This window comes from Haemaphysalis longicornis, unplaced genomic scaffold (genome assembly GCF_048455015.1).
Source record: "Haemaphysalis longicornis isolate Haplotype H1 unplaced genomic scaffold, Haemaphysalis longicornis Haplotype H1 scaffold_112, whole genome shotgun sequence".
NCBI classification, from domain to species: Eukaryota; Metazoa; Arthropoda; class Arachnida; order Ixodida; family Ixodidae; genus Haemaphysalis; species Haemaphysalis longicornis.
Window position 1 is genome coordinate 517357 of NW_027526217.1, and position 23477 is coordinate 540833.

The 23477-nt window shown below is 45.8% G+C and overlaps 1 long non-coding RNA gene across 1 annotated transcript; it reads right to left on the bottom strand.

The window, feature by feature from the left end:
• Window positions 1-211: 211 nt before the first annotated feature.
• Window positions 212-20508, bottom strand: LOC144161451 (uncharacterized). Its single transcript, XR_013320471.1, has 3 exons — window positions 20353-20508; window positions 376-517; window positions 212-298 (listed from the first exon to the last, which is right to left on the bottom strand). It is a non-coding gene; the product is annotated as an uncharacterized LOC144161451 (long non-coding RNA).
• Window positions 20509-23477: the final 2969 nt, after the last annotated feature.

The following is a 23477-nucleotide window of genomic DNA, read 5'->3' on the forward strand; positions in this document are numbered from 1 at the left end:
CCACCCGTCTTGAGCCTATAAACGTATCATAAACGACTATTTAACCGCACTGAAATTGTGACAAACGTCGCGTATTTTACAGGCTTTTGTATCAACAAGCGCGGAGAGAGCTTCGTATATATTTACATAAAATTAACAACTATTGTCTTCGCAGGCGAGCACTACCATTTGTAATTATGGTGTATAATACAAGTAGAACTAGTATACATACCTCCACTTGTTATTTGCATGTATGTCACTTCATGCCAAAAGTCGATGTCGTAAAATATCCCCTTCAAGTGCTTTGTCTCGTTTGTTGCTGAAAGTTTATTTGGCGAAGAATTAGGAATTAAGTGCGACAACTTAATTACCCTAATTTTACAATAGGAGCCTCACCTATATCGCTCTTGTTTCTCCTGTACTCCCTGGAGAATACGACTTCCCGGTATGTCTCGTGATGCGGTGTGTCCACCCTGCATTTTCGTCCCCTCGTCTTGATAGCCCGGGTCGTCCAAATGCGATCGGTCGTATTGTAAAACTTAAAGGACGAAGAAGGCATTTAACGTCCTTTATTAGTACCCGCTGAAAATACTCATTTCCGTAAAAAGAATGTCACAAAGCAACAATGAAGCTAATGGGAAAGCACGCGTTGCACCTGTTGCACCGAAACAGGCTTGTTTGCATCGAAACCGCACGGATGCTGATCAACTCTTTCTTAGTGGTGCAGATTGCGCTGTGGCAGAGCGGCTTCGTAGCAAGATGGGACGACTACGGCAGAAGGCTGGCCCATGCTTCAGCGCCTGCAGCCAGCGTAGTCAACGGCGATTCCCGTGTCTATCGTCGGACCCCTCTCCCAGCCTGGCGAGCCGATGCCTACACGTCGACAGCGTGACATCACCAGAACTACCCGCTCGACTAAAAGAACCGCAGCCATCCGGACGCGCCTTTCAGTCGGGTTGGTTGCTCCGAAAAGGGCGGATGCTGATTAACTCTGTCTTCGTGATACAGGTTGGTGTAAAATATCAAACATGTTCTTTTCTAGAGAATCCTGTGACGTTGACGGTGATGCAAAGCTCACACTTTCTTGTTACCATAATGTATGAATTATAGTATAAGTGGTATCAAATTATTCTTGCTAACGAAGGGTGATGTTCAACAGAATCCGGGGCCGTCCCCGTGCTCTGAGTCTGATTCTGAAAGAATGACTACGAGGCAAATGCTAAGCAAAATATTAAAGGAACAAATCAAGACTACCCAGACAGTGATGCAACAAAAAACTGAAAGTGTGTTCAGACAGCTGTTGCTAACTGCTAACTTGCACGAAATAATTAGCGCGATTAATATGGGCCGTTTGACAAAGTGTGAAGAACTACTTCCAGAATTCAAAGAAACACGTCAGTCAAATAGTACCCAGGTTCAAGGCGTGGTGGGAAAAATAGACGTCTTAGAGACCCGGAGCCGGAGGAATAATCTTGTCATTCACGGAGTTACTGAGGAGCCAAAAGGGGATACCCAGTTGGAACAAAAAGGGAAGAAAGATTTTTTTAAGCACATATTAGATATCGATGTAGCCTCAGGATAACTAATTCATAGAGTTGGTTACCCCCAAAGCGGGCGCCAGCGACCTGTCGTGCTCAGGCTTTATAACCTCGCAGAAAAAAAGAAAATTCTGTCCTGTTTCAATAAGCTGAAAGGTACCGATATCTCTATTTCTGAAGATATTTCAAAGACAGTTAGGGAAACACGCGAAAAACATTGGAAATACGCCGCGGGCGTTAAAGTAAAAGGAGCAAAGGTATCGTTTGTTTATGACAAAACAAAAATTGATGGCAAGCTTTGGGATGCTCAAAGGAACCTTCGCATTCAAGAGACCAAACGCCACGCGACTTTACAGAAATATCTAGGAACTCCTGCACGCAAATGACAGCAAAGCATAAAACCTCTCAGAATTATCAGCCTTAAAGGGACACTGAAGTGAATTTGTCAAGCTCCCGTTTTTGCTTGCACTGCGTAGACTGGCTCAAATTAGATCACTTTTCATCGTTTATCCGGTTGACAAATCGGTAATTATTTTACACAGCGCGAAAGAAGAAAAATTACTATGCGCCGTTTGCGGTGGCCGCACCAACTAAAGCTGTGACGTTGGGACGAGGGAGCACTGTGATTGGACGATGCCCAAGGTTAGCAATCAAACAAGTTTCGGTTTCGGTTTCGGTTCTCTAAAACACAACTGATGGCGTTGTTGGATGGGCATTCTCAATATCTCAGTAACCATCGTACCGCACTTCTGCCATGTTGTCGGCTGTAAAATGCGTAAGATAAGCCTCCCAGGACGGCTTGGAATCGTAGCATTCACTAGCCGGGGCGTACGCAGTGCATGAACGCCCTCCGCGTCCCCGCAGACGCTCAAATGCCATGCGCTTTTCCCCCATATTTGGAGCTTGCCTCACTCATGCCTGTATCGTAAAAAGCGTGTTCGCACCAGGCCAAGGGTCTGTTGATTCTGGCCTGTGCCCACTGCCCGCAAGCAGTCGGTGCTTATGGCAACAGCGCGCCAACAAGAACTCGCTAGCGCGCCAGTGCCAGCCTGCGCGCGTTCTGTGAACTAGTTCGTGGAGCAATGAACGTTGCGGCCCAAAAAAAAGGTGAACTCAGTATAGAAAACATCGGCGGAAAACGAAAAGCTTAACTTATAAAAAGAAAGCACCCACCCGCGGGGATTCGAACTTGCGACTTGCAAAAAAAACACTTGCAATGCCATACCCAGCGCTCTAAACCACTTGGCCACAGGGTCTTTTTTTTTTTTCTTTATTACATGGGAAAATACGCTCAGACGTTGCAGTACGAGGAATACAAGCAAACAAAAGAATACCCTGAAGTTATGACAAGCAAATATACATCAAAATTCAGGCAAACACACACAAGCGTTCAAAAGAGGGAACCAGTCAGGTGGTTGGTCAAGCGAACTATACACACTATGTACAAATGCCACAGTTTCTCTGAAATAAGACTTCGTTGATCTTGGTGGCTCAGCATGTCTATCACATAAGCGGCATCGCCACAGACTGTACAAACCAATCAACACGAACATGTCATAAGGTGGCTCACCAGGATAGTCGAATGGCAAAAATCGGATAGAGTAAGGCGTAATATCCATGTCTTTTTTGAGCGTTCGCTGTAGAATGTCCCAGAAAAAGACAGCATCTCTGCAGTCTACAAAGCAGTGATCAATTGTCTCTGGTCGAGTACAGAGCCGACAGTCTGTCGACCAAGCTATAAACAGACCCCGATCTTTCATCCAAGCTTTAACAGGGAGCGTGCCAGTGTGTAATTTAAAGAAAAATGTTTTAACACCTGGCGGAACACACATTTTACACACTCTATTGAGGACATCCTGGTACGGACACTGTAGGCACAGAACACGATATAAAGGTGTGGGAAAAAGCCCAGAAACCAGGGCATCAGAAATAGAATCGCGCGTAGCAGTAAATATGTACTCAAGGCTAAACCGAGCCTGTAAGAAGCGAATTGTGTCAACCACTTCTTTGAGGAAACCTCGCGGGCTTCGGGCGGCGTCCACAGACAGCGAAGACACCACAATATCAGGGAGAAAATGTGCAAGACGTATTTGCAGTACAGCTTTCAAAAAAGGATGTTGAACATCTCGAAAGTAGAATAAACGAGAAAGAAGCTGCCAAAGAAACAGATGAACAAGCCCAAGTCCCCCTCGCACAACCGGCAGAAAAAGGTTATCTCGACGCATTGGCTCACTACGCGAACACCAAATGAAGGTTGCAAAAATCCGGTGAAAAGCCTGTATCCTCAGTCGTGAGCAATGTAACACCTGTAGGACATAAAGAAGTCGGGTCACAAGGAACGTGTTACACGCCCGAGCACGAGAAAAGATGGACAGCTGCCGTCCCCCGCCAGTCATTCACTTGGCGCTGTAGCTTCACCGCCTGCTCCGACCAATGCGAGTCAGTATTGCGAAACTGCGACAGGGGTACTCCTAAATAAGTTAGGTCTCTATTCCAATTGATTCCGGCGAAACAATCGGGAGTGGTTCCCCATTCTCCTAACCAAAATCCGCAGCTTTTCTCGAAATTCAGGGCCGCACCTGAAACCTCGCAAAATTCTTGTGTAATGGCAAGAGCGTTCTCCACGCTGGCCTTGTCAGTACAAAATAAAGCGACATCATCGGCATATGCTAAAATTTTCACTTCGAAGGACGATAGCGTGAACCCTCTAACATTAATGTCCTCTATTATGCGCATGCATAATGGTTCCAGATATAAGCAAAACAGGAGTGGTGATAATGGGCACCCTTGACGAACCGATGAAAGAAGGTGGATTGGTTGGGTTAGCCGATTGTTGACTATCACTCTTGTCGAGCCATTAGCATAACATATTTGAATACCTTCGGTAAGCCAAGATCCTGCGTTCACATGCTGTAGAGCACGAAACAGAAATTGGTGACTGACGCGATCGAATGCCTTTGCCAAATCTAGTTGTACTAAGGCTACCTGGGCTGACGTACCCGAAACACACTCCAATATAGACCTTGCTATGTGTATGTTAGTTTGAATAGATCGCCCACGGATGCCACATGTCTGATGGTCACCAACTAGTAGCTCAATTACATTTTGAAGACGGTTGGCCAAAATCTTAGCGAAGACTTTATAATCTACATTACATAAGGAAATGGGACGATATCCTTCTACTTTACGCAGTTTGTCAGGATCATTACTTTTGGGGATTAGAACAGTGTGGCCTTCGTACAGCGTAGGTGGAAGAAATCCAGTCTTGGGCCTGCTCTGCTTTCTGTGGTATTATAAGGTATATATTATATAACCAGTTTGCACTTTTATTTAGTTTTGGCATTTCAAGCAGCTTAGGTGACTATTTGTTGTTTTGCGCTCGTGCAGTAAGCATTCCCCAAGTTTCCACAATATATCACGTCTAGCAATTGCATTTCTTAGACGGAAAAGCGTTCGCTGTTGCGTAGCCGTGCTGCTGACCGCTGTGCTGGTTCGCCCAGCGCAAAAAAGTGCTTCCCGCACCCTAGTTTTACGCTGTACGGTAAAAAATATCAGTTGATTTTATTTCCTTAGTACCTATATTGACTTCGCTGACTCTTCTCCCGCCTTCAAGAGGCCTTATATTTTCCTACTGGCGTACCAGTCAGCGAAGCGTCGCATGTGCGCTTGTGTAGCGCTTGTGTGAAGCGACCTTGACTTGGAGCTAGATACAGTGTGCAACTAACCAAGTAAAGAAAGGCACATTCTTCCATTCACAAACGTGTCCTGGATTCGTTTCAACTAAGCGAACGAATTGCGACGACCCGTCGGCGGCCGCCGGACGAAACGCTGGGCCGACTGACTCTGCCTGAAGGCCGGGGAGCCGTGCAGTAGCGCAGCTAATTGCGAGCTCGGCTCCTCCCGACGTCACACGAAAACGCCACAGAAAATGGGCGAGCGTAAAGAGAGGAGGACAGCATTTTCGAATGATTTTTTCTACTAAATAAAACCGCGTAAACGCGCCCAGAGTGGTCGAAACATGGCCTGGGGACTCCGGACTACAATTTGCGCTAGTAATCCCGCAATGTTTACATATCACTTCAGTGTCCCTTTAATGCCCGCAGCGTAGTAAATAGATTCGGGCTTCTTGAAAGTATAATTTTACCCCACAATCCTCCCGTTGTAGTCATAACGAAGACTTGGTTTCACGCCGGTGTGCAGTACTCTGAGGTAGTTCCTTCGTCGTATAAGCTGCCACGAAATGCCCGACGCTCACCGGGAGGCGGGACAGCAGTTTCAATAAAAAAAACGTTAAATATTCTAGCAAGCCTGACATCTCTAACCTTGAAGGTTGTTCAGTGAAGACGTGCTTATTATGACAAAACAAATATTTTAGGGGGCGTATACCGACCACGTAATTCTCGTCCAGAAGATATTGTCATGGTGCATATAGGACGGATAAACCCCACAGCGCCTTTACACATACCAGCGACGACGTCGCGAAGAAAGTGCTGGCGGACCCTGCGCAGGCTGTCTGATCGCCGCCATGTAAACAGTGTAAATAGATTGTCCACCTTCCTCATTGTTCGTCTCATCTGTTCTGCCACCACGTTAGATTTGGTGAGGTGCTGGACTTCCTGTTTCCTGTACCTCTTGCCAGCGAGGCTTCATACCAACACGGAACTTCGGAGTGGGCGCAATGCTCGCGGCCTCGCAATGCCTACCAATGAGCCCGGATCCTCTTCACGGTTCATCGTTGTGTGCCACCCTCGGAACCCCAGTGACTTCACTGGGATGGAGGACACTGACGTAGAAGATTGGATCCATTGGTTCGAACGTGTGAGCGCTCACAACAGATGGAACAACATGCTTAAGCTCGCCAACGCTGATTTTTGCCTCAAAAAAACGGCTCACACATGGTTTGAAACGAATGAAGCACGACTAACCAGTTGGGAGGTTTTTAAAGAGCTTAGAAAGGTGTTCGGGACGCCCGTTGGTCGCCAGCTTGCGGGAAAGCAAGAGCTCTCAACACGTGCTCAAACATCCACAAAATTTTACGTCACCTACATCCACGAAGTTTTGGCCCTATGCTCCAAAGTTGACCCAGGAATGTCCGAAACGGACAAGGTTGGCCATATCCTTAATAAGGGCATCGCCGACGACGTCTTTCACCTGCTTGTTTGTAAGGACTGCGCCACCGTTGATTCCACCATCAATGAGCGTCGGCGATTTGAGCAGGCCAAGGGATTCTGTATAGCTCACCAATTTGCCCGTCTCCCGCACATTGCTGCGACTTCTTCCTGCGATAACGTCCATCTACCCGCTCCTGCTCCACACAAGTCGGACCTTGTCGCCCCGTATGCGGATATCACCAGAATCGTGCGCCGCGAAATCGAAGCTATGGGCCCGACCCCCACACTGCCATATGCAGGTGATCGCTTACAACGTCCTACGATCTCTGCAATCCAGGCCGTCGTTCGCGATGAAATGGCAAGCATGGGCCTTCATCAAGTCTGCAGTATCGGGCATCCCCATCCTCCTTCTACCCAACAGTTTTGGCCAACCACGCACATAAGCCCCTAAACGCCTTTTGCATCCACCGCCACAATCCTGCTGAATGGCCAACGCCTGACTACAGACCAATTTGCTTCAACTGCTCCCGCATTGGCCACATCGCTCGTTACTGCAGGAACCACGGGACTCCACCCATGCCAAATGCGTCCCCTCATTACGGCTATCGGTATTTCTAGTACGGTTACACTCCCGATGCGCAGCGCCATACTCCCCCAAGCTTGGATATCCAACATTTGAATGAAGGCCCTGTGCACACCCGGTTCAACCGCTCACCTTCGCCCCAACGTCGCCAGTCCCGATAGCCGCAACATCGCCGCTCGTCCCCGATGCCCGACCGTGCCACCCGATACTTCTAGGAAAACTAGGCAGTGCAGCTCCCAGAGGTGATGCTGCATTTCCAACCTGGCCCGAAAATCCTCTACCTCCTCGTTTCGGAAAGCACAACTTATTAGCCCTTCATGTCTATGGTGTACCGGCAACTGCTCTAGTCGATACAGGTGCGCAGTTGTCCTGTGCGCACAACTGCGCAGGACACAACTGCGCACAACTGCGCAAGTGCGCAGAGCTCATCCCTTCGCAACTGCCTACGGAAAGTCCTCACGTCTGCCCCGTTCCGTGTTTTCAGAGTTGCCGATGGTGGGATGACCACCGTAGCCGGAATGTGTACTGCGCGTGTTGGACTGGCCGACCACGAAATCCCTGTTATGTTTGCTGTCCTGGACACGTGCCCTCATGACGTTATTATCGGCCTGAACTTTCTCGCTGACCACGCAGCCTTAGTCAATTGCGCCTCGGGTGTTCTTCGGCTCGAGCTACCCAGCCCCCTTACTACTGATGTCGAACCTAAGCCCCGGCTTCGTTTCACTGAGCACATTCGCCTGGCCCCACAGGCAGTGACCTACCTTCCGCTGACCTCGTCTCCGCCCGTGCGGGATGGTGATTACATCGTTTCAATGGTTGCAGACAAGCTGCTCGACCGTCACGTGGCTCTCCCGTTTTCGGTCATAAAGGTTGCCCAGAATCAGATCACACTACCTTACTAAATTTCGGACTTTCGACACAAGTCCTTCCTCAAGGAACAGCGCTTGCCCTGCTTTTACCACTGGATAATTGCGAGATTTCTGCCGTGGCCCTTGGCACAGCCCAAGTTGACAAAGCAAACTACCACAACGTCGCGAAATCAGAGGAGTTTGCGACAATGACTTCCCGGGACCTTCCAGCGCACCAAGCTCACGAGCTTCGCTGTCTTCTTGCCAGCCATCGCGACATTTTTGACTTCGACGACCAGCCCTTATGTCAGACGTCCGTTGTGACGCATCACATAAACACTAGGGATGCAAGTCCTATACGTCGACGCCCATATCGCGTGTCTCAGACCGAGCGAGGTGTTATTCAGCGGGAAGTCCACGAAATGCTCAGAAGGGATGTTTTTGAACCATCCTCTAGCCCATGGGCATCACTGATTGTTTTGGTGAGAAAGAAGGATGGCTCATGGCTCTTCTGTGTTGACTACAGGCACTTGCACAAAATTACCAAGAAAGATGAATACCCGCTCCCTGAAATTGATGACGCCCTCGACTGCCTACATGGGGCTTCTTACTTTTCATCCATCGATTTGCGGTCCGGATAGTGGCAAAGAGCTGTTGACAAAAACATTTAGAAAAAACCGCTTTCGTAACACCTGACGCTTTGTACCAATTCAAAGTCATGCCATTCGGACTGTGTAACGCGCCTGCCACATTCGAAAGGATGATGGAGTCTCTTCTACTCGGATTAAAGTGGACAAATTGTCTTTGTTACCTGGACGACGTCGTTGTGTATTCACCCACATTTGAGACTAACCGGCAATGTCTCTCGGACATTCTGGGTGTTTTTCGCAGAGCCGGTGTGCAAATGAACTCCAAAAAATGTCATTTCGGATGCCGCCAAATCAAGATTCTCGGTCACCTAGTCGACTCCACCGGTGTTCAACCCGATCCCCAGAAGATACACACCGTCAAAGACTTCCCCATTCCGCGTTCAGTGCACGCCGTGCGCAGCTTTATAGGGCTGTGTTCGTATTTCCGCCGTTTTGTTAAGGATTTCGCTGCCATCGCTCGCCCCCTCATTGATCTTCTTAAAAAATATGCAGCGTTCTCTTGGGAAGGGAAAAGGTTTGGGCTTGTTGGTTCATCGTCAGACGGAAAACAAGCGCTAAATAAAAACACAGGACGCGGAGGGGACGGGACAAGCGCTAAAACTGGGCCAAGCGCCAAGGGCCAAGCGCATGCATATATTATAAAAATGTCTACAAATATATGTACTTATGTGTGCAAATGTAGTTTTATATGCAATACCCAACAAAAAGACGAAGAAATTGCACAATTATTTATTGTCATTTTTTGCGAACATAGAACACCTGGCGATTTTTTTCTTTTTATCATGGAATGTATTTTGCCTTGTTTCCGTGTCACATGCAAACCGATTGCATACCGTTGTCTGGTGTTCCGGTTCCTCGGGCTTTGTCAAGCTGCAAAAGTGGCTTTTACCCGAGTAAACTGATTTGATTTGATTTGATTTGAGTCGGCTTTTTCTGCGCTCATCGGCCACCTATTGAACCCGCCAGTATCAGCTCACTTTGACAGCTCTGCTTTGACGGAAATCCGCACAGACGCCAGCGGCCATGGCATAGGAGCGGTGCTGGCCCAAACACAAGCGGGCCTCGACCGGGTGATAGCTTACGCAAGCCGTCTGTTGTCCCCATCCGAGCGCAACTACTCTATATCCGAGCGCGAATGCCTTGCTCTGGTGTAGGCCGTCGGCAAATTTAGACCATATCTGTACGGCAGGCAGTTTAGTGTTGTAACCGACCACCACGCCTTATGCTGGCTTTGTTCTCTGAAAGATTCCACAGGTCGGCTTGCTTGCTGGGCTTTATACCTCCAAGACCATGATCATTCGGTTGTGTGCAAGTCCGGTAAACTGCACAGAGATCTCGTCATCCCGTCGACGAGCCTCCGACTGATGTGCCCGACACGGATATTTGTGTCTTTTCTTTGTCGGACTTCAAAGACATCAGTGACCACCAGCCGTCTCCACTCACAGCCAGCGGACCCTTCTCTGAATGCGTTCGTGCTGCGGGATGGTATCTTATACCGCCGCAACTTCCGGGCTGATGGACCTGACTTGCTTGTGGCGGTACACGAGCAACTTCTCCCGAATCTCCTCCGCCAGCTTCACGACGTGCCGATGGCTGGCCACCTTGGCGCTGCTCGTACTTACGACCGCATCCGCCGGCGATTTTACTGGCCAGGGATCTACCGGACTGTGCGTCGCTTTGTCTCGGCGTGCGATCCTTGCCAACGTCGAAAAACGCCCCAATTGCGTCCCGCCGGCCAGTTGCATCCTTTGGACATTCCCACCGAACAAGTTTATCGTGTTGGCTTAGACCGTTTAAGCCCCTTTCGGTTGTCCTCCTCCGGGAGTCGTTGGATTGCGGTAGCCACAGACTATGCTACCCGCTACGCTATCACCCGTGCGCTCCCCTCGAGCTTTGCTACAGATGTCACCGATTTCATCCTGGAGGACGTCATCCTGCGTCATAGTGTTCCGGGACAGTTGCTCATGAACCGTGGCCGGTACGTTTTGTCCCACGTTGTCGAGGACCTTCTTCGCTCTTGTGAAACAAAGCACAAACTGACGACTGCATACCATCCTCAAACAAATGGCCATACTGAGCGACTCAACAAAACGCTCACGGACATGCTTGCAATGTACGTTTCAACAGACCATCTAGATTGGGACATTACCGTACCTTACGTCACATTTGTCTATAATTCCTCCCGGCACCACACTGCTGGATATTCTCCTTTCTTCCTTCGTTTTGGCCGTGAGCCTATTTTAACGTTCGACACCACCCTACCGACTTCATGTCAGCCGATGACTGCATATGCTCTTGACGTCATCGCCCGCGCTGAACTGGCACGCCAGGTTGCCCGAGAACGACTATTGGCATCACAAGCATCCCAGAAGTCTCGATACGACGAGCGCCACCACCCTGCATACTTTCCTCCTGGCTCCTTGGTTCTTTTGTGGACCCCTGCTCGCCGAGTAAGACTGTCTGAGAAGCTCATGTCCCCCTTCACTGGCCCCTACTGCGTCGAGCGCGCCGTCACCCCCGTCACCTACGAAATTGTACCTGTGTTGCCTTCGACCTCGTCTGGGCCCGCTGTTTAGCTTGAATTTTCCGCATTTCTAATCGGAATGAAGATCTTCATCGGGCCGCAGCTTGGACCGGGATGATCGCCTTTGACCGGGAGGTTATGTCACGGTACATATAGGTGGAATAAACCCCACAGCGCCATTACACAGACCAGCGACAACGTCGACGAAGAAAGTGCTGGTGGAGCCTGCTCAGGCTCCGCCGCCATGTAAATGGTGTAAATAGATTGTTTACCTTCCTCATTGTTCGTCTCATCTGTTCTGCCACCACGTTACAATATTGAATTCAATCATGATTACTTTGATCAACACGCCAATTCTCGCTCAAAAATAATTATTACAGGAGATTTTAATCTAACCGTACGCACGATGGCAAGGAAACGATAAGTGATGATTATTTACTGTTCCCTGCATTAGGTTTTCTTTAAATCAACTTGTTACCGATAACACTCTGTCTTCCCTTATGCTTGATGTTAAGCTTGTTAGTAGTTCCTTAGAAGAGTGCAAGACCATAGTAGACCCTGATATTTCCGACAATATGATGATGAACTTAACGGGCCAATTTACAACCTCACGAAAAAATGAGCCCAAAACCTAACCACATAGCGTATGGTATATAATACGCATCGGAGCATGCGTGAAAAGTAAAACAATCTGCCACGTTTTGCTTGAATTTATGTCCTCTTTGGCAACTGCACCCGCTCTGTATCCATCTTCCGAAGGTGTTTTGAACCCCATTTGTACTCCAGAACACGTGGAGGCAGCGTCGCGCTCTTAATGCTCCAAACTGGTAGATGAAGGATTTTTTTGTATTTTTGACATGTACTCTCTTCCCAAAAAAGGTATTAGCCTGGTTAATTCCTCCTTGGCTTCCTCTTGTGACAATTTGAGCGCCCAACACCTTCCGAATTAGCCGTGAGGACTACATTTAGAGCCATATCACGTATGATAAACTATGCATTTAGGGGTATGCCGTTAGCCTCCCCGACTCAAAAACCACAGCGCCACGTTGCGGAAAAAATGGTATTACGACAGTACCGAAAGTTCCCAACAAATGGAACGACAGCACCATGGGAGGCCGTTGGGGTCCTGTACCTAGGTTTTATCCCCTTGAATCCCCTTGAATTTATCCCCTCAATCCCTCCTTTTACTTCCTGAATAAAGTTTTCTCTGACAGTCAGGATGCTGGGGCGGCGACGTTATGACAGAAATGGGACATCACCATGTTTCTCCGGCGTGATCACGATCGTCATCCTATCATCAAGCAGCCTTGTCATCATCACAATGAAACTGCTTTAGTGGTGAAGTTTCAGGGAAGCTGCAGCCCCTTGGTGCAATAAATGCATTTTAATAACTTTATATTCGTTGTTCAATCCCGCTTCCTTTCTCTATTCATTTCCTATATTTTTCTTCATGTCCAAAAAATTACCTGCAACTGCATGGCGTATCATATAGGATAGGCGAAAAAAAAGCTGTAATAAATCTTAACCGCGGGTTTTTTCTAAAAGGTAAGCACATTTTGGGGGTTTGTGTTACAAATCAAGGCTACTGAATTTTTTTCACAGGATCAAAAAATTCACGCGGTAAGGGGTTAACGACTACACCCGTGCAAACAACGCGTCTATCCTGATATACTTATAATCCTGTTTCGCCCAATTCGTTGCCAATACTGATGTATGAAAGATGTGGTCCCGCTTTCAGGCGATTGTCTCGTTTTCCGAAACACACTTATTCAGCGTCTTAACAGCGAATACCCTTGGGCAGCAAGAGAACCAATTCATCTAAAAAGAAAGATTAAAATCCGACGCAAGCGCGGTGACATAAGCCATCTTGGAATCCTTATCCCCGAGATGTGAGATACAGTACGCGCAGCACAGGAGAATTTCTGCATGAACCTACTGCCTTAGTTTATGCGCCATGAGCCGCATAATTTTTGGCGTTAACTGTCTCCTGAAAAGACCTCAGTCCCAGAAATAAAATCACCTAATGCTACGGTGGCGGATCCTGCTACTTAGCCCGATACGTTTATTAGCTTTTTTCAAACAGTATTTTCCGGTTACTCGTTCTTGTTCGCAAGTAGCCTTACAACCTTCTACTGTTAATAAGCGTATGCCTGAAAAAAATCAGCAGCGATGAAGGTGTCCTGAGCCTTTTACGCAAGGTCGACTTTAAAAAATCTCCCGGTCCTGATGGCATAAGAAATAACTTTCTATTTGAATACCTTGAGGGGATTTCAAAATACCTGTACAATATATACACAGCCTCGATTAACACCTTCATAATTCCTGATGAATGGCGCAGTGCTAAAATAAAACTGATCCACGAATCTGACTCAAACCAAGATTTTAATAATTAGAGGCCAATTCACTTGACAAGCACGTTTTGTAAAACGCTTGAACATAGTAACTTCAAAGCAATTGTGATCAATTACCCACCGTGGTGGCTGAGTGGCTAAGGCGTTGTGCTGTTGAGCACGAGGACGCGGGTTGAATTCCCTGCCGCTGCGGCCGTTTTTCTGATGGAGGCAAAAAGCAGAAACGCCCGTGTGTACGAGATTTCGGCGCACGTTAAAGATCCCGAGGTGGTCAAAATTATTCCGGAGCCCTCCACTACGGCGTGTCTCACCACCGGCTTTGCGTCGGCGCGTTAAAACCTAAAATCAAATCAAATCAAATTATGATCAATTTAGAATCTAATGCCCTCCTTCACGAGCGTCAACATGCTTTTAGAAATGGCCCGTGAACGGATACCCATCTTGCTGAATTTACTAACCATATTGCCATCTCACTTGACGAAAGAGGGCGATTAGAAGCAATATTTTTAGATTTCTCTAAATCGTATGATGTCGTTCCCCACCAAAATCTCATAACAAAACTATATGCAATAGGAGTTGAAACGAAAGTTGTGTCATTGATTCAGTGCTATTTAAAAGACCAAAACGAAAACGTTGCTTTAAATGAGCAAATCTCGAATCCTCTAGATGTATTTTTCTGGTGTGCCGCAAGGCTCAGCCCTTGTCCCAATTTTATTTTTAATTCATATCAACAATATCCTATTCTATGTTGACTCATCTATTACTACTAGACTGTTCGCAGGTCATTGTGTGATATATAGAAGTTAAAAAGAAAAGAAGATCAGGTAATACTTAACAAGTCATTTACTTCTATTCAGGCATGGGGCAAAAGCTGGGGTACTAGACTAAAAAAAAACCGGAACGTTGAGCATCAGTTTCACAAATAAGAAAAGTCTTACATTTTGAATATAAATTTGAGGATACTGAAGTGATCACGTTTGGACAGGTAGTGCCACTTTTTATAGTAATTTATCCTAAGAAAGCCATTTGAACACATGTGTAATAAAACACTAGGTAAGCTAAACTTCTTAAGAAGGTGCCTACGCCAGGCACCCTTAGTAGTAGCACTTAACGCCTATAAATCTCTTATTAAGCCAACTCTATAGTATGCCGACATAATATGGAACCTCCACCAAACATATTTAGAATACAAACTTGAACGCGTAAAGAACTTCGCTTTGCGTTTCATCTTCTTAAGCAACTCACGGTTTACTAGTTTCCGATCTACGAAAACGGGCAGACCTCTGAACTCTCTGACTGCAGAATGATATCCAGATTACAGTTATTATATCTTCTGTTCCACGACCATTATAACATACCCCGTACTAACTACCTCCAACTCCCTTCAGGCATTCTTCACTCACTAATCATGATAAGAGTATCAGACAACCTCATAGCCACGTACACACACAAAAGTACTCTCCATAAGTACTGTTTATCGCACTGTGGAACAAACTAAAGGCGGGCGCCGTCAGCAGCACATCTGTAGAGTAGTTTGGAAGAGCCACCAATAATCTAGGATTTTAACGCGTGATAAAGAGCAAAAATTGCATATTTAGCGTTTATGTAATTTCTTCGTGGATTTAACCTTGACACTGTATAGTTCACTTCTGTCCATGTGTATCCTTCATTTGTCTTTTCAGTTGCCTTTTAAATACTTATGGTATGCTTAGAATGAAAACGTTAATTCACTGTAACCAATCCTGCATCGGGCCTGAAGGGCCTGAAGTATGTTGAAATAAATGAAAGAAATAAATAAGCATGCTTGCGATTCCTTACATAGTGTTTCCGTTAATGTTCACGGCATGACGGTTATGAACCCTTTTTTCAGAGTTCTTATAACATCGTTTCTAAATTAACATCACAAATGAAATAGATATTACAGACCTGCAGCACATTTCTCAAAGGGAGGAGAAATGCTATCACTGTCTAGGCTTCTCAGGTTCCTGAGCACAAAACTCACGACCTCCTTTCAGCAGAGGCTGTAGAGCACCTGGCCAACGCGGCCCTCAAGGCACCCAGACAGCGCAGTGACGTATTGCTCTTGAATGGCCACCACTGAAGCTTGCGCTTCAACCTTCCAACGTTGAGCACCAGTGGTATGTTGAGGAAGGCAGTTTAGCTTAACCATTAGAAGAACTCTTAGTATATATTAGCTTTTGAATTAGGTGAGGTAAAAGTAACGTAGGACGGCTTTAGGGGGATGAATAACGGGTGCGTTCTCGACAACCAAGAAGGTACCAGAACGGAAGGAGCTTCGGGTGTGAATGCCACCTACAAAGAAGCAGCTTGTTGCTTTCATAACAATGCATGTTATCGTGTGTGTTGTAATGATATTTATTGCTACCTTGTGAGCCGCAGAGCGTCTTAATGGTGGCATGAGAATTCGCGTTCTTTCAAACAACGATAGTCTTTCTTCGGCTACTTAAACCCAGAAATGTTGGTCTGTATGTCTGTCTCTCCGTCTGTCTGATTCAGCCACCCGGCGAAAGTAAAATTGATATTGCGCGATAGTCTTATATACTCACAGCCAAATGTAAACGTGTAAGCCCCGTTTATATGTTCATACTTCTCAACTTTGTTGAACAAGAACAAGACATTACGCAAATATAGGACAGGAAATTAGTACACCAGGGATATTTACAGTGTTTCTTTATTAAAAAATTCATGGATGCTTGGTTTTTCGATAACAAATGATATTCTACATCTACTGCAGAAAACCGGCGCCTCCTGGTGGCATATGAAAAAATTGGCCGCGTATCTGCTCCTTTCGTTGCAAATGCCGTCAAAAGACGATAGTCTTTATCGGCTTTTGCGAAGTAAATGCATCCCTTCGCTTTCCCGCTCATCTCTCATGTTGTTCCTCTTGCGTCGCGCTCCTCCCAAGGTAAAGACGCCAAATGTTTGCTTAAATCATTTTAAATTTCCGCGTTCCACTGCTCCAAACCGGGTGTCTCGATGCGAACGCTGCCATACGGCGAAGACGCGCGTTAATCGAGGCGCCCTAATTCAACGTTTATAGAACCGCATTTCCCTACTCCACGTGCGTTGCTAGCAGAACGTAGAACCTATTTAGTGGAACCGTGCGTAACTATTGCTGGTTTATTTCTTCAAACGGCGCCAGAAGCTATAGTGGCGCGGGCGACAGCAGGCGACCGCGGAGTGAATTCTTTTTCTGCAGTTGATTAAGTATTTAATTTCGCAAAAGTCAAGCATGTTTGATTGTTTTATAAAGGAACACTGCAAATATCACTTCTGTATTGATTTGTTGTCTCATATCTGCGCAATGTCTTGTTCTTCTTCAACAATGTTGACAAGTATGAACATTACACCGGACATAGACGGGTAGATTTAGCTGTGACTATGTAAGACTATTGGGCAGACATTGTTTTGCTTTGGTCGGGTGGCTGAATCGAGTCACAGACAGACAGACGGACAGACAGACAGACATACAGACATACAGACATACAGACAGACCAAAATTATTGGGTTTAAGTAGCCCAAGAAAGACTATCGTCTTAAAATCACGCGGCAACACCAACGAAAGGTTCAACTAATTTCCACGTTCTGCTTGGAACGCACGTGGAGCACGGCCAAGCGGTTCTATAAACCTTGTAGTCGGTCGCCTTCATTCAAGCGCGTCTCCGCCGTACTGCAGCGCTGGCATCGAGGAACCCGGCCTGTAGCAGTGGAACTCGGTAAATTCAAATCGCCTTGCGCAAACGTTTAGTGTGTTTACATTGGGATGAGGGCGACGGTACAGGAACAGCATGAGAGGTGAGCGGGAAACAAATGGGGGCATTTCCTTGGCAAACGTCTACTAAGACTATCGTCCTTTGACGTCATTTGCAACGAAAGGAGCAGATACGCGGCCAATTTTTTTTCTTTTGTTTCCTCTGCTCCGGACAACTCCTGACCTGAGTTCTAAGACGCGGCTGAAATAAATAAAAAAATAATAAATAAATAAACAAATAAATAAATAAATAAATAAATAAATAAATAAATAAATAAATAAATAAATAAATAAATAAATAAATAAATAATAAACATTATTATACACCTAATGCGAAAGTTGGGCTCAGCGTGAGCTGTCGTTTTTTCGGTGACGGCGCATATCTCCTGCGACTCAGAAAGTGATCGCGTGATCAACGAACGCCCGGCGGCGCGCGCAACTCTGCTGTCATCACGCCGTGCGTCGCCGTCACCGGCCAGCGTGTTGTTGCAAATCGTGTTTGAACCTCTCACGCAAATTTGTTGTGTTGCGGATTAGGCACGCACAGGGGAGCAGCGAGCATGTTTTTGCAAATCGTGTTTGAATCTCCCGCGCACACGTCATATGGTTTGTATTAGCGACGAACGGAACAGCGTCTGGGGAAAGTGTCAGGGTCTGATAAGACACGGTTTTTAAAGGCACCTGGAGCAACGATCGTTTCTTCGGGGAGTTTGTGACCTTTTGTGATTTGCCATACCAGTTCCAAATGTCACTCGAGTGTACGTCATCACCTTCGTTAAATCATTTGGTTTGGGAGAAGTTCTTGACTACAGGCTTCCCTCAATCTTAAGGGCATCGCTCCAGAAGGGCAAAGTGCAACGTCCACCCAGTACTGCCGGCTTCAACTGCATGGAGAGTGAGGAAAGAGGAAGTCGCGTTTACCTACTATAATTACCCCTGTTCAGGTGCGGCGGTTGGTCTAAATATATTAGTGGCTCCATGGGCGTAACGAACTCGAAGTGCCATGGTTAATAAATAAAATAAAATTAAATTCCTGATATAGCTTGGGCGGCGTCTTAACGACGACCGGTCGTACGCATCTAACGTAGAATGTTGGTGAAGAATGCAAGGTATAGTCGTGGCAAATGTGCGGGTAAATATTGATAGAGGATTCTTTTTCGTAATGAGGAATGGTAGCATTATTTATCAATAGGTAAAATGAAAGACAGTATTGGGGAGTACTAACAAGTGACGATGCACGACACACCCGCATTTAACATTCTTGCAAAAGTTCTTGTTACGCACACCCGGTGTAGGTTCGCTCGCACAGTAGTTTTTAATGTTTCTATCATTGAACAGGGCTCCTCCACCCTCAGCAGTATGGCATCACCTTGGGACAAAATGCGACAGCCGACTTATTTGATTTGCGAAATGATCTACAGCACTGTGGATGACTGTGATTAAAAATGGCAGCATCTCCACTCCGTGGATGATGGCGAGGGTGCGGAGTACGGGGAATCGAAATGGCATCCAAGTTGCGCCCCCGGTGACATGCGATTTGCGCCCCGACCGTCACTCGATTTGTGCCGTGAGTTGCACCTCGATTATTCTCTAAATGAAACTTCAACTCACGGCTCAAATCGAATTGCGCTTGATTTTCGCTTGATGGTGATGTGCGCACGGATGGACGCGGACGGACATTAAGAGGTCCAAAGGTACTCCGCACCGTTCCAGACGAGGGAGTAAGCCGTTTGACTCTCAAGTACCAACCCACGGTCGCAGCCCAGGGGGTAAGACGACTGACACTAACTCTGTCTGGTCTACCAGACACAGACTCGAATCCTGCCGGTGCCTGTGTGATTTTTGCGATTGTAAATGATATGCGCACGGACGCGGACGAACGTTGTGCGGTCCTAATGTACACCGCACCTAAAAGCAAGAGGCTCAGCCTGCTGGCTGCATGCGTTTAATGATTCGTGCTGTTCTACGCGCACCTTCGTCTATTAAAGTTTCTTCAGCACGGAAACATGTTTTTAGAGTGACAGTTTATAGAAAGAAGACAGAGTGATAACGGAAAGCCAGCAGTAAACAACGCTACGCAGGGCAGAGGGGAAGTATTTCTGACTTCATTCGCGTAAGTATAGAATTATTCTTTTAGTTGTTGAAGAGGAACGTTGAGAGAAACGGGCTGTCAGAGTGAGGACCAAATCCGCTACTTTCGTATTATATGCCCCGTGCTTTAGAAACTTGGATCTAGGGCTGCCGTATCGTGAGTCAGTTTCTCGGATATTTATAATAATGTAACTGCTCCCTTTGCTTGATGGAATTTCCAGCACCCCCTATGCGCAGGACACAGATATATCCCCCAAATTTCTCCTTTATACCTGTAGCCAAAGCTTGGGTCTAATGAGGACTCGAATAAACTGACCCCAAAGTCATTTTGGAGGACCCCGCAAAGCTCCGCAAATTGATGGCGGCTACGCTATAATAATACCTTAAGATAAAAATTTCCCTACGTACCTTGAATGAACATATATTGTTTAGCTTTGAGCCCGACATACATCGTTTTCTACTGGAAGATTCATAGCGCTCAAATTACCCAGACATCTTTTTAGTCCACCTTCCGTCGTTGAGCCATAAACTTACACAATTACCTAATGCCTTATAATGACTGTAGCAGCTAGAAAAATAGGGGCTAACTAACGAAGACGAATGAAGACACCATAGACATAACCGCGTCTGTTTGTTTATGTCTATCGTGTCTTCCTTCCTTTTCGTCCGTTAGCGCCCTATTTGTCTATCTTGTACTACCATGAACCAACTAACTCAAATGTTTTGTTAACCCTTATAATGGCGCAGTTAACAAAGCATGATTCCCGCTTTTTTAAAGGCATACAGTTTTTTCTATTACAGGAATACCCAAATTCTGACGGATTCAAACCGCCATAACTACACAAATTTAGTTGAGCACCAATAAAATAAAACTTGCAGCACATAAAAAAAATATTAGGACTCACCTGCCTTAGATCAACGGACAAGAAATACGTGCGTTTCTGTGCATCCTGTGCAGAAATTGACAATTGCATTAGAAACAACGCACACAGAATCTTGAATAGGGCCATGAAAATATTGCGAACAGTGCTCCAGCACGGCTGTTTATACGCGAAACAGGCCCAGCGTTGTTCATACAGTCCTATTTTGCGGGCGCCGTAGAGCTCGTATTATACCGGGAACAACAACACAACTTGCCTAAAGCATGCCAATTAGATGCTTTTGGTATTTCTGCAAATATCGTAAATTTGTTTTTGCAAACGTCCAAAAAGTGCGCATCCGTCTCCGACAGCGCGATTCGCTTGAACAGCTGGAATATATGCGGTCTTTATTGCATTGTGCTTTTGACACGTGCCTATGAAGTTGAAGCTAAAGCATCGTGGCTGGAAGAGTGTTGGAAAATTCAGGCAGCCAGGATAGCTTGCACGAAGACAATATAACGATTTGTCATTTTACCGAGAACATTTCTATGATACACATGCCCTTGGATTGCCGTCTCACGCGCTGTATTTCCATGTAAGAAACTTATCATGGTGCCACACTGTGAGTATTGCGCCTCGTCTACAGAATTTCAAAACGATTGCTACGCGCCTTGTTCGCCGATGCTTAATAACAAAAACAGCTATCTTGTAGAAAAATATGTTTAATGCTTCCGCAATATCTGGTATCATTCTGGGCTTCTTACCGGATAAAAATGCATACGTTATGAACCCTACAAGACCGGCTGCGTAAAAATCAATTTGTTGCTATTATTGCTTCAGATGTCTGTCTGAAGATTCCAGGCGGCCAGAACATCCCAGAGGCGTATCTAATACTTGGCTATGATTTCCAGTTCGAAAGTGGAAGTTCTGAAAATTTGTAACATTTGTTTTATAAGTATAAATATGTCGTCGCATTGGCAACGTATATGTGAAGCAATCAGCTGTAGGTGGTAAGTGGAACGTCATGAGATTTGTGAATGAAAATTCTTCTCGTCAAAAACTAACTTGACTGGAGCTTTTTGTGTTCGATGTTTTTGCGACTACCCTTCTCAGCGTCAAATTTGCACTAACAATGTCAGGGCTATGCTCAATAACTTAGTTTTCAGGATTACTGTGCGAACATTTATCACTACACCCCGTAAGTTGAGGCAAAATTTCTCTTTTTCCTTATAGTCCGTACGAAGCCCGTTAACATATAAGCGTGTCCCAAAGGAAGGGAATCATTTTAAGCTACAGTTTATTGTGCCTATAAGTGTATCTTTTGACTATATGGGCTTTCAGCGCCTAGTTTGAATATAAGGACAAATATAGGCTTTTTAGAGTGTAAAAATTTCTTTTTTTTGTGTGTTATATATGGCTTTTTTTGTTTTTCTAGTTGATGTTCTGCAATGACTTTTCTCGTTTCAGAAGCCCGCATCCAGGTGTTTGCCACACGCCGCTGACGCGAAGAATGCGAGAGCTGGTGCCAAGCACCCGAGAAACGCAAAACGTGGTCCAGCCATCGCCACCTGGACCTCACCACATCGGCTGAGCCACCACAGACCCCAACGAAGTGACACCGCAGCTAACCAATGGCGTCAGCCCTGTCTCCACGAGCTGTTTTTTAGGGGCGAAGCCCCTCAGGGGCTCGGGCTGTCGGCGTCTCCTGTCATCGTTGTCTTTTCATGTAGTCACGGTACTAAAACGTGGGGACACTCGTTTTCCAACGCCGCGAGACTGGATGTTTCACCTCCGTGGGCAAACACGTGTACTAAAAGAACACACCGGGACACTCGTTTGCTTCTACTCGTTTGCTTCTACAGAGCAATATATCTAAGTAAATTTGTACAAAATTATTTCACTTCCTTGTACTCATCATGGGATTTACCGGCTTTGTGAAAAGCTCAGAAGGTCGTTTCATTTTGTCAACAAATAGATATCTGTCGTTAAGGTCTTTCTCCGAGACGCAGTTGTGTCTTCAAGCAACAGTCATCGATTGTAACTGTTCTACCAGAGCCCGCTGTTACTCTTAAAAAGTTGGCTACGCGCTGAAAAATACCACCAAAAACACTTGCCGGTGGTTTTACCAACTTTGCAGTCGACAAAAGCGTCGCCACTATTAATCCGGCTCCACATAAGATCCATTTATTAACTGGAACGTTTTTGCAAAAAAGTTCGTGATACATTTGGAAGCGTGTTTCACATACCCCAAAAATTAATTGGAAGAGTGCACCACATATTTTTCAAACTAAATTATGTAGATCACCGCTCCAGATAAAAGTATACGGATCACTGTTCCAAATAAAGGGTAGTTTGAGCTACTGGAACCTTGATTCACGTAAAATGATTAGGAATTTATCCGGTGCGCCGTTTCAGGTACCTTCAGACCAGCTGTTTATATAAAACGGTGTTCCTATAGACATTGAAAGGCTGTCTATGAGACTCCACTGTTCAAATATTTCTGCTTTCCTGTCGGTATAAACGAAGGACATATGCCAGGATAGTGGATGCATTGGTATCAGACGGAAACCGCAAGCACTGTTTTAACACAGCCTTGACATATGACCCGCAGTGATACCAACAATTGGAAAGCAGAAACCACCGCAGAAGTGGGGTCCCCGACAGTTCCTAACAGTTGCCTATCGGAATGCAGTTAAATATAAGAGTTGGTCTGAGGCACCTAGAGCGGCACACAGAGTATTTGGCTTTACCCGCAAAATCCTGTTCTGCGTTTTAGCTGCATGTAAAAGAAAGAAGTACTCACATTCTAATACACACGAAACCAACTATTAAGGCTCATACACTGCTTTTCGATATACTATAGAACTTTACTGAGTGGTAGTATGCCTACATTTCTGATATAAATAGCTCTCTATTTTAAATTGTAGAAAAAATGACCAACGTAAAAGGAGTAAATACCATAACGATAACACTAGGCTCTAAATGGCATGTTCACATACTTACCTTTTTACTCAAAAACATGGGTAATAAAGACGGATTTTGTGGTAACTGTGTCACAAACAAATATACTTGTGCATCTGCCGCGGCACTGACGCAGATATTATACTGCAGTGAGAAGAAAATATGCTGCCTTACCAGATAAAATAAGCTAACTCAAAGGCAGAAGTACC